The following is a 13,007-nucleotide window of genomic DNA, read 5'->3' as shown; positions in this document are numbered from 1 at the left end:
GTTAAGGAGTTATTGATACTTCAAGTGCAAAATGATGATATAAAACCATGATAAAAATGCACTTGAAGGAGTTATTGATACTTCAAGTGCAAAATGATGATATAAAACCATGATAAAAATGCACTTTTAAGTACTAATCAATATGCAGGTTAAAAAAAAAATCAAGCAAGAAGTCAGTTCATGCCCAATTCAATCAGACATTCATCCTTGAAAACAGAAGGGGAGTAACAATTTTCTAATCTTTATACTTTTCTTCTCTTTCTCTTTTACATTGAGGATACTGTAAAACTTAATTTTAGATATTTCATTATGTTGAATGCTTGAGATAACCATGCTTGTTAAAAAAAAAAACTTGCATTCGTATGTGAATGAGACTTGTTTAGGATCATCATTATATTTTTGGGTTCATTATTGTGTTGAACATTGCATGCTTTAATTTGGGATAGATAATATCTTATAAAACAAGATATAACATACTTTTTTCTAAGATTACTGAAGTACATCTTTCCTTGTAAAAGTTGTATGAGTTGTGTGATTATGCATGAAAGATGAGTATGATGCTTTACTTGTGATTATCCATTTTGATCCAGTCTTAAACAAGGTTTAAGTAAATAGAGTAATAATTATTACACAAATAAATAAATAAATGTGTACAAAGTTCTATCTACTCCAATGTTTTGAGTTACTTAGTAACTAGAGGTATTCATCACAAATATTTATCTTTACGTCAGACGGCAGCTTGAAATATGAGTATGCAAAGCACTTTAAGTTTGTGACTTTGTAAGTAACCGGGTGCATTCATCACAAACGTTTGTATTCACGTCAAAAAAAAAGTGACTACTTAAAGATAGAATAAATCATATCTTCAAAGAAAAAAAAAGAAGAAAAAAAAGAAAGAAAATATATATATATATATATAGATATAGATATTTCTCTAGTTTGCTACCTTGTTTGTGTTGGTGAGAAGGGAAGATTACAAGTTGAGTTTTCATGTGAATCAATTATGTTGGTTGCATGATAAATATGATTGAATTTGGAAATTTTGTATGAATGTTTGATTTAGAGAATGTGAGTATGCTTATTTTTCTTTATTTGCTATTGTGTACACTAAGTTAAAGATACTAATGTTTGCATGATAGGTCCTTCAAGTGTGATGAATCGAGCCTAATTATGATTGTTATTATTCTTTTTATTTCAAAGGTTTTATGTTTTATTTTGCTTGGGGACTAGCAAAATCTAAGTTGGGGGGTGTTATTGTGCATCAAAAGTGTTATTAAGTCTCTTATTTTACATATGTATTTATTGTTTTTATTTGGTTTTTTTTATAATAATTGATGTGCTTTTTAGTAATGAAGTTTGTTTTAATGTTTCGATAGGTTTTTGGAGCTTAAATGAATTAATTCAGAAAATTCAACGTCGGAATTTAGAACAAAGAATTGAAGAGACATTTAGTTGAAGATTGAAGAAAATCTTGGTTCAAATAAGTGCTCTAAATTTGTCCCAAAAATCAATTCTATTCCAATTCTAGAAAAGAATATCATATGATATATTTCAATCCCAAACTTGCCTTATGTTGTGTGCAAAATTCAACCATTAAACACTCAAGGTTTCAATGTCAAGACTTACCTTTTCTTATCATTTAAAATCTATTTACACGTTTTCATCCTTGAAAACAAATCCATCAATTATTTTCAACTAAGTTATTATTAATTTAATTTCTCTTGAGTTTTTTTGTTACCTAGCTTATTGTCTAGATCTAGCTCTCTGTGGATATGACCTCGATCTTACCGAGTTAATTGCTACATTGCACACTCGTGCACTTGCGAGTTAAAACAAGTCGATCATAAAAAGCAGTCAAGCATTAGTATCAAACATTAAAGTCCATATTAAGTTTACATTATACTTATTCTTACACCATTAGTGTAACCTTTTCACCTTGACATCATAAACTTAGCTAAACATAATAAATAAATAAATAAATAAAATAAGAATATAAATAAGATAAGAGTTAACTAAGTAAATGAAAGGAAATGAAAGGCATAAACTTGATATTAATGAAAGCAAAGTATAAACATTACAAAAAATACAAAGAGAGAAAGTAAGAGCATGATCTTGATCTGGAAACCAAGATACCTAAATACATGGCAAATTCTTCCTTTTATAGGCCAAAATTAGGAACTATTGATTTAATGACTAATTGATGAGTGGGTGACCAACTCTTGACTTTGTGACAATCCTAATCTTCTATTGTCTACCCAAAACATCATTGATAACGTCAAAATTGGAGTCACTTGAAAACATCAAAGTTGTAGGAAATTGTCTCATCTTTCTTGTGTAAACAATTCAGGTCATTTAGACTTCTAGAACTCCAGATATGGGTCAAACACTAAACAGTGCTCGGGTTGGAAGATAGATTCGAACCTTTTATTGTTGCTATAATTTGGACTTGAAAATGGTATTTTTAGATCTTGGACTCCATATGAAAGTTGTATGCCTATGTCTTTCCTTTCCATCCATATAAAGTAGACCTAAATCTGAGATTTATAGCTCCAGATATGACACAATTACCGAATAGTATTCCGGTTTGGATTGCACCGACATCTCTTTTCTAAGTTTGGCCATCTCTTTGTCCTTTCAATTTCAGTTCTTAAATTCATCAATCAATCCTTTCATTTATGTGATAGGCCTACATTTAAAAGGAACATTTACCATAAATTAAAGGTATCTTATATTATTAGATACGTTATTATAAAGCATGATTTAGTTGAGAAGTTATTGATACTTTAAGTGCAAAATGATGACATAAAACCTTGATAAAAAAATACACTTTTAAGTACTAATCACTAATGATGATTGATTAATAAAATTACCACTACTTATAATTTCATCAATTAAACATGTTTTTTTATTGACTATGCATTCATAGGAAAACTAGATAATTTTTGCAAGTTAGTACTTTCTTAAAAAAAAATTGTAATTATGATGCCTCCAACACATAATGGAAAATGCCCTCGAATAGGCAAGGAAGAGTGGCTAGGGTGAAGAGATATTTACTCGAGTTATGATCCGGTCACTAATTAGAAGCAAAAAGTTATCAATAAATTCAATATTAATTCTTGAAAGCAGTCTATTTGTTTCGTATGATCTTCTATTATTTTATTCTAAGCCAATTATACTTTACTTCAACACTTTTTGATGGCTTGATAGAAAAGAACTTTATTGAATGAGTTAGCTCTTGCTTAATTATCAAACTTTTAGCCATGAAAATGTTGGGATTTTTTGTAAATGAAAGCATAAAAAAGGGGCTAATCAATGAACTGCTACTAGAATAAGAAAGTTCCATATTTGTTCTTGAGCTAAGAAAACATCGAACAAAATCTCTATGTTGGGTGAGGGCTTCAATGAAGAAAAAATATCCCTCTTAGTTAACCCTAGGAACCTGACCTTTTAGGGCACACAATTAACTGCATGTCCTCGTGCCAAACATGCATCCCACGTGCAATGAGAACACAAAATTAATTAATCCCCCTCTTCTTTCTGTCAAATTCTAACTATTTACCCTAGCTAGCTAGGAAGCTATAGGCTTGGAGGAGTGGGAATCTTATGGAAGGAGGTGGAAAGGGTTGAATCATTGATACATGAAAAGTTTCTAGTGGAAAGAGCTCAGTTCATCATTTATTTGTAATTCAATTAACAGTGTATATAAATCATCATGGTGACTCTAACAAACAAATGCTTGTTATGTTAGGTGAATATGTTATATAGCTAATTGATTAATTACATATGATATTATTATATTCATGTAAATATATATTTATTATTAATAAAAGTTTAATTTATTTTTAATATTCACATAATATTAAATTAATGAATCTAGAGTAAAAATAAAGTTTATAAGACAAAATACTTTACAAAACAAATTATAAAGTTGTTATAATTATAAGATTCATATTGCATCAAAATATTATTTATAAAATGTTCTTGATCAATATTCTCTTAAATACTAGATATTTACTAGAGCCATAGAGACATATTATGTTCTTGTTTTCATGTAACGAAGCAGTTGTTCTTAAAAGATAAGGTATAAGGGATATATAAAACTAATATATAGGTACTTGTTATAAGATATATACACTAAACTAACCCACATGAGAATTGTGTAAGTAATTATTAAATTTAAGATTACTAAGTTATCTTATATAAAAAATGTTATGTTTTGATCTTGTTCCATATTATTATAATCGAAGTAATGAAAATATAGACATTGGGTATAACATGAATTATATGAAAGTAATTGAGTAATCTAAAAATGATTCATCACCCTAAATGATTTAAAAAATATATTTTATATATTTTCAAATAGTATTAACTGAGAAATCAATGACCAAAATGGAATAAAATTTGAAAAGGATTTTAAATTTTATTCAAATGATCAATTACTATTATATAAAGAACAAAAATAATTTAACATGGAAGACATACTCCATGCTAATATACATTAATCAATTATTGAATTAATAATTGATCTTCAAATATAAATTAATCAATTATTGAATTAATAATAAATTATTAATTTAATTCAATTTAATTAGAATTATAATTTATATTTGGATCAATATATTAGAAACCTAATATGTCATGTACATTAGGAACTATTAGTCAGAAATTAAATTACGATGATTTAATTAAGTATGACTTGATTAAAATATATTTTAGAAATTAAGAACTAGAATATAATTAATGCATGAATTATATTTCTAGACCTATAAAATCAAGTAAGAACTTAATTGATTAAATTTCTAAAATTATCCTTAAATGATATATGGATATTATTTATATGACAAATATATATTTTTCTATTTATAGAGTTTTTAGGATTCCTTATAAATATAAAGATAAACTTAATATTTTGTAAGTGAAAATGGAGGGTTGGTAGTATGTAAGATAGATGATTAGTACTTAAAAATATATTTTTATTAAGGTTTTATATCATTATTTTACACTTGAAATATCAATAACTCCTTAACTTAAAGCATGTTTTATAATAACATATCTAATAATATATGATACCTTTAATTTATAGTAATGTTCATCTTAAATACAAGCCTATCACAAAAAATAAAAGGATTGATTGATGAGTTTAAGTATTGAAATTGAAAGGATAGAGATGGCCAAACTTAGAAAAGAGACGCTGATGTAGTCCAAATTACAACACTGTTCTGTATTTGGGTCATATCTTAAACTGTACATCTTATATTTAGGTTTACTTTATATGGATGCAAAGGTAAGACATAGGCCTACAACTTTCATGTGGAGGTCTCGTTTTAAAAAGGTCATTTTCAAGTCCAAATTATAGCAACAACTAATAAGTCCAAATCTATCCTGTAGCCCAGACACTGTTCACTATTCAACCCATATCTCGAGTTCTAGAAGTCCAAATGACCCCAATTTTTTTCTGGAAAGATAAACAATTTTCTAGAACTTTTATGATGTAAAGTTAGTTTCAATTCTAATATTAGCAATGACGTTTTGTTCAGACAAGAAAATAAGAATTTTCACCAAGTCAATAGTTGGTCACCCACTCAACAATTAGTCGTCAACAATGACGTTTGGAAAAAATCAATAGTTCTAAATTTTGGCCTATAAATGAGGTATTTACCATACATTTAGGCATCTTGATTTGCAAATTAAGATCATGATTTTGTTTTCTCTTTTTGTATTGCTTAAGTTTTGCTTTCATAAATATCTTATTTATGCCTTTCATTTTCTTTTCTTTACTTAGTTAACTTTTATCTTATTTATTTATATTTCTCTCTTTTATTATGTTTAGCTAAATTTATTATGTCAATGTGAAAAGGTTATACTAATGATGTAAGAATAAGTATAGTGCAAACTTAATATGGACTTTAATGTTTGATACTAACATGTTTTGTATTTGTTATCTTGTTCACTCTATATTTATGTTAAATGACTAATCTATATTTATGTTGTATGACACTTGGTACAAAAAATACTTGGCACTTTCGTAGCACAAACTGTATATGTAACTGACACCTGTGTTATAAAAGGAACTTAATTTGTTGTTAACATAAGTTATAGTCATGAATACCTGACAATATTTACAAGTATTAGCATTATTCGAATAAAATAATTAATGTAATTATGTTAACAATTTATAATCTGATTAAAACCTCCTTTGTGTGTGATTTTCATTTAAGTAATAAGAGTATATACTATACTTGTTTGAAATATCATTAGTGGATCCTCTAACCTTGATATTTGTTGTTATCGTTATTTGATCCTCATAATAATTTTCTATCTCAAATTTTTCATCAACTTCTTCTTCTTCTTCCTCTTTTTCTTTATTATTATTATTACTACTACTACTACTATTATTATTAGTAGTAGCAGTAGTAGTATTAGTATTATTACTATTACTATTATTGTTATTGTTATTTTTATATTATTGTTATTTATAATTTATACAATTAACCTCTCTATGGTTCGATCCCGGTTTTGTCGGGTTATTTATTACTTCGATACTCCTATACTTGGGAAAAGATATCAATCTTTTGGTCGTGTCAACAGAAAAGCTACGTAAACATAATAATATTAGAGCTAACACTCTATATATAGTAATCACTCTCTTCTAAATAGGAATTTAGGAGATTTCTACGGGTGGTTCATGTGAATTACTGTTAAAAGCCAGACAATTAAATGGTTTGTGGTTGGCAATAGCCCAATCTTTAAGGAATTATTCAAAGTCAAAGAAAATCAGATTTTAATGTAATAAATCCCTAAATAATTTTAAATATAACATGTGATTGATCATAACATAGATTTATGCATTGTGAAAGAAACTCTAGTGGAAGTTTGTCACATTGAAATGAAAAATTGTAAGATAATTGAGCAGATTGGTCGTCTGATGTGCCATATCTGCAAAACCACTTAGAAAATGCTCTCACTCAGTGTGCATCAATAGTTTGATATTCCCCTTTTATGTCCAAATGCATTTACTAGTAATTATAACGGAGGTTACATATGACAATATTGTATGTGGGGGTGATGATAACTATCATTTTGCAAATAGAAAAGGAAAATTAAGAGAAAAGAAAAGGAAATGCCAGCTGAAACTATCAATATGGGCCATGGTATATGAATTTATACATGTTCATGACCCCTACTATATAATATACTGATTTGTCTATATATATATATATATGTTACTCAACACTTTCTTACAAAGTTCATGTCATCATCTAGTACTCTTTCTTTTACAGCACCTTTTTTTTCATTATCTGAGCTCCAAGAAATTATAGCAAAGAAGAAGGTTCAAAAAAATTTCTCCACTTTTGCCCATGAACTTTTTCATGTACTCCATTGTTATGGACCCATATTATTGTTTGATATGTTATGGGACCCACTCAGGAACACAATCAACGAAGCTGAACTCTCCATGCGGCCCCTCAAACTGTTTCTCTTTCTTCTTTTTTCAAATTAACGAATTAGGTTTAAAAAAATGAGATTATGAGCACTTCATAGCTTGTGGCGGGCATCATCAGCGTTTGAAAGATTTATGAGTCACACACCACAGGGAAGATGATACTTCAAATCTATTTGTCTGCTCCAAACAAGCAAAGCATGGAGGCAGGCACATCAAGACTAATACAACAATCAGTATGAGCACTTGGTTGCACCAAAAACAAAAATAATTTCAGCATCCAAACAAATTCAATTCCAATAGAAGGAAGATCCTAGTCACATGCAACAGATAAGATTGAATCTCAGTCCATCTTACAAATGCATTATAAATTAAATAATTATGGATTCTATTTTCACATGACAGAAACAATGTTTTTTTGACAAAAAGAAAATGAACTCTAAATAGTTAAGATTGTTAATTTAATTCAATTATATAAAACACTACAAGGAGTCAAGGATTGGATTGTCTAATCCCACACGCTATAAATACAAGCCTCGACTCTCATTATACAAAACAACCATTTGGCTGATCTCCCTAAGACTAAGCTTCATGGTAAATAATAAAAAATCTCATGGCTTATTTCACAGCAGACTTGCAAAGCTTTAAGCCCCCTTTCCTTTCTTAGATATTGATGCAAGCATGGCAGCAATAAACCAATTCACAGAAGTAAACCAGGCTATCCAGCTAGACTATCCAATCATGAATAATTTTCACAGTTTCACGCCTTTCACGAGTGACAACTTCTTTAGCCATCAATCACCAGAATTCCCTGGAAACTTGGCAGGGATTTTTCTTCCTGGTAGTTTCCATCAAAATGACCAAAATGTTATGCCTGTTTCTCAGACTTTCACCACACCTGCAAAGGAAAGTGAATTCCAAGAAAGCAAGAGAAGAGCAATGGATATGTCTGAAAGCAGTTGTATGAACTCATCTCCTCAAGTTTCTGAAAGCGGGAGCAAAAAGAGAAGAGTAATAATCAAATGAACTGTTCAACTTCTTCGTCTCTAGTTCTTGTTTAATTTTTGAGTTTTATTTATTTATTTGTTGGATAATAGAATCTTATGAGTTGATTCTGGTTTTTTGTGATCACAGAGCTCAAGAAGAGGAAAGAGAGTGAAAAGCAATGAGGAGGAGGAGGAAAAAACAAGAGAAGTTGTTCATGTTAGAGCTAGAAGAGGTCAAGCCACTGACAGCCATAGTTTAGCAGAAAGGGTACATTTACATACTTTTCAAACGCTCAAAAAAAAAAATTTAGATAATTCATTTTATATTGACCATTATGGGAAATGATGAATTTGGTTGATGAACCACAGGTTAGAAGAGGAAAGATCAATGAGAGATTAAGATGCTTGCAGGATATAGTCCCAGGCTGCTACAAGGTCAATATGTTATTTCCAGTTGAAAAATAAATCTTCTTGCTAATTTTATCTATTTGGTTGGTTTTCTACACAGACCATGGGCATGGCAGTAAGGTTGGATGAGATAATTAATTATGTCCAGTCCTTGCAAAACCAAGTTGAGGCGAGTTGACTCTTCAAAGTTCATAGCAAAACATATGCTACTGTCAAAAGTTGTCTTTATCACAATCCTGACACTGACAAATATCTTCTCTTGGTTTTTCAACTCAGTTTCTGTCTATGAAGCTCACTGCAGCGAGCACATTTTATGACTTCACCATTGAAACAGTGCAGGTGCTTAAATATTTTATCATAGTCTTCGTACGCATATAATATAATTAATGTTGAATGTTAAAAAACTTTCAGAGGGCAAAAGCACAAGAGACAAAAGAGTTACAAAGAGCAACGAGAGAAGGATCCGGAGGACATGCACAGTCCCACTCATCATGGCTCCTTTGACTTTAATTTTTGGATGCTATTCCTTACTGCCATACACCGCAAGAAGATGCTCTATGTTTCCAAAATATTTTTTAATGTATCAAAATTAGATCCCTAGCAATGTGTATGTGATCGTTCAATATGACTCAAACTTGTTTGGGAATACAATTTTATTGGCAGAATCCTTCTTGACTCGTTTCTTTTCCTTAGCTTGTATATCTTTGATTTTGCAATTTCCCCCTTTTTTTTTTTTGGGTTGCTTGCTTCAATGGATACTATTTATTGCATTGCATGCGGACTGCCAATAAAGCTTCACCAAATTAGTTGAGGACAGAGAATTGAAGAAAATTTTCGTTTATAACTTTCTCCCATCATCAAAGCAAAGCGTGGAGCCTGTCCTGAAAAGCAACATAAAGTGTGAGGGTACTGCCGCTCAGTCCTCAAAAATAAAAAAAAGATTTCTGACAACATAAATATATCAGTTGTCCCATATCATCCAAAGCAGGATTAAACATGATTCATCTTGATTAGACTATAATTGGTTCTGTTGAATGTATGTGATTACTACAAAGTTGTTGCCATGTGGCCAATTATGATTTAGACTGAGGCCACAAGGAAATTCATTATTTATTGGTGCTGGCATTGAAGGTTATTACATGCTTTATAGCCCTGGCGAGGCTAATTCAAATTGATGTTCATGATGGTCAATAATATCGAGGGTAAGTTACTTTCTTTACTCATGAAAGATACAATGCTTGTCCCGCTATTTGATTGATGGTGAAAAGACATTGAATGAGCATTTTTTATTATGCTGAAGGACTTGCTTTCGTGTCAGACGCAATGATTTTGGGTGTTGTATTCACGACGATGAGCTAATAAAGGTACCTTATACAGGGTTTAATAAAGGTGCCTTATACAGGGTTTAAATTTTCATGGTATAATGTTCAACAGGAAGGGAAGCTATAATGAAGAAATTAGATTGGATTTTTGGTAACCTTTCTTTTTTTTCCTCTTGACTGGATGCTCATTCTAAATTTTTGCCAAGAGACTGCTTCCACAAGAGTGCTATGGTTCTTTAGCTCGTAGTTTTACGAGTAAGTTTATTTTTATTTTAAATTACTAAATTGATTATGATAATTTCTTGAATGGAATAAGAATAGTTTGACGATCACATGTCAATAATAATTTTATATATAAATTTATTTTCTTTTTAAGAGATGTTTAGTATAGCCTAAGCATAAGACATTGCATTGCCATCACATTAGCCAAATATCTAGCAAGGTAAATGAGGAAAGATCTAATGGAATACAGCTCAAGTTTTTTTAATAAAACTTCTAGTTCTAAGAAGCTCATTATTGTTGAAAGGGATTTTGTTAGAAAATACCTTCAGTTATACAAGGATAAGAAGGTTTTTTACAAATAAAGGCCTAGGTTCGATGATTTTAACTTGGTGACAAGAATACTAAATTCTTCTATAAATCACTGGTCCACAAACAAGTCAGAAATATGATTTATGAGTTAACTAATAGGGAAATGATTCAGGTTCATGATCAGCAGGGTAATGGTCAGTTATAGTTCATTACTTTTCATAACCTCCTAGCAGCCCCTACATCCCCATCTAATTTAGATGTTTCTAGATATTATTCATTTACTATTTTTGATGCCCTGTTTTTTATCTTAATTATAGATGTTATTTATGAGGGTATTAAGATAGTCTTGCTCTCTATACTGGATGACAAGACACCTCAGCTAGATGGCTTTACCTTTTTTTTCTTCAAAAAGAGTTAGGTTTTATTGGGATGAATTTCATAGTTATAATCCAACATTTTTTTTATCATTGGACTCTTTCCAAGTGTATCAATGCTGCTAGAATTGCTTTAGTGCCTAAGGTTAAAAACCTAACTTATATAAATGACTTTAGACTTATATCTTACTGCAATGTTATACATAAATGTATCTCGAAGATCATTGTGAACAAATTGAAGCTAGTATTATCTTATATGATTGGCCCTTCTCAATTTGCTTTTATTTTGGGAAGATAAATTTCATATTGTATTATGTTAATTCAAGAGCTCATGTATAACTATCACCTAAAGAGTGGCCCAGCTAGATTTGCTCTAAAAATGGATCTTAAAAAGGCTTTAACACAGTTAGCTAGCATTTCATCCTTATAAGACTCAAGGCTATTGGTATTCCAGGTTGCATAGTTAGATGGATCTAGGTTTGCCTCTTTTCAGTTATCATTTTCATTGTACTGAATGGAGAATTACATGTGTTATTCCTGTCTACTAGTGACATTCAGTAGGATAACCTCCTTTCTCTCTATCTTTTATACTAGCTATGGAGGGTTTAGGAGGAATTATTAGGGAGGCCACTTAGGACCTCAAGTTTTGATTTCACAAGAGATGTAACCAGAACTCTATCACCCTCATTTGTTTTACTAATGATCTTATAAAATTGTGCCATGATGATTTGAACTTAATAGGCATTTAGTGAGGAGCTTTAGATATCTTTGCTGAGTTTTTTGGATTAGCCATTAACTATGATAAGAGTTTTTTCTACTTATTAGAGGTGGATAGGGACCTAAGAATTGCTCTTCAAGATCATCTAAGGTTCAGGTTAGAAGCTTTACTGGTTAAATATATTGGTTTCCTTCTTATCACAACTAGATTGACTTGAAGTGATTGTATGCCTCTAGTGGAACGGATTATCTCCAGGATCAAGCTCTAGACATTAGCATCCCTTACTTATATTGGTTGTCTTTAGTTGATCAAATCTATTATTTTCTCCATTTAGGTATATTGATCTACTATGTTCATCTTACCTTACTCTAGTTTTAGGAGGATTAAGAATATTTTAGCTATTTACCTCTGGAAACGTTCCTTTATTACCCACTCAGGGGATAAGGTTACGTAGACCTCGATTTGCTACCCTCTAAATGAGGACAGGTTAGGGATTAAAAGGGTCAAGACTTAGAATAAAGCAGAAATTATAAAGCATGTATGACAGCTCCTTTCAAATAGCTTCTCAGTATAGGCACAATAAGTTCATAGCTTCTTGCTCGAGGGGGATTATTTTGGTATATTAGACTTAACTCAGCCACCTCGTGGTCCTGGAAGAAGATTCTACCTAGTAGAGACTAACATAGAAGGAAGTTTATTCTTGCATTGGTAACAATATGATATGATTGGATTATTAGTTACCTGATGGAAAACAATTATGTGATCTTCTACCTTTTAAGATGTTATCTTTTATATTATTACCTTAGAATGTGAAGGTCTCATATATTATTTCAAATGGAGTTTGGCATTTTTCCATGGGTCATCAGGATTTTCAGCCTTTTTAGGACTTAATTTGTTTTCATCTTTGGATTAATGTTCCAGATCATAACGCTTGGAAGGGTCATTTATCAGAAAGGTTAATTATCAACTCTATTTAAGAGGTTTTCAAAGATTTTAGATCCACAAACTCCATGCATCATTCTTCTAGTTTACAGGTCATATCTTAAGACACTCTTTTATATTATACATTGCTTTTTTAGTTTAGCTTCACAATATGGATAAACTTCATGTATATCATATCATCACCTCCTCAATATGTATCCTTTTTCGAGTTGGATGCTTAGACATATAATCATTTGTTCTTTTAATTCATTTTCTCCATTGTGGTTTAGAGGGCTACCATGAGCA

General features: G+C 30.5%; 1 pseudogene; it reads left to right on the top strand.

The window, feature by feature from the left end:
• The first annotated feature begins 8,008 nt into the window (after positions 1–8,008).
• LOC105119093 (transcription factor BEE 3-like) lies at positions 8,009–9,510 on the top strand (annotated as a pseudogene).
• The last annotated feature ends 3,497 nt before the right edge of the window (positions 9,511–13,007 follow it).

This window comes from Populus euphratica, unplaced genomic scaffold, assembly GCF_000495115.2.
Source record: "Populus euphratica unplaced genomic scaffold, PopEup_1.0 scaffold2497.1, whole genome shotgun sequence".
Taxonomy (NCBI): Eukaryota; Viridiplantae; Streptophyta; class Magnoliopsida; order Malpighiales; family Salicaceae; genus Populus; species Populus euphratica.
The sequence above is the reverse complement of the archived record's forward strand: the minus strand, read 5'-3'. Positions and strand labels throughout refer to the sequence as shown.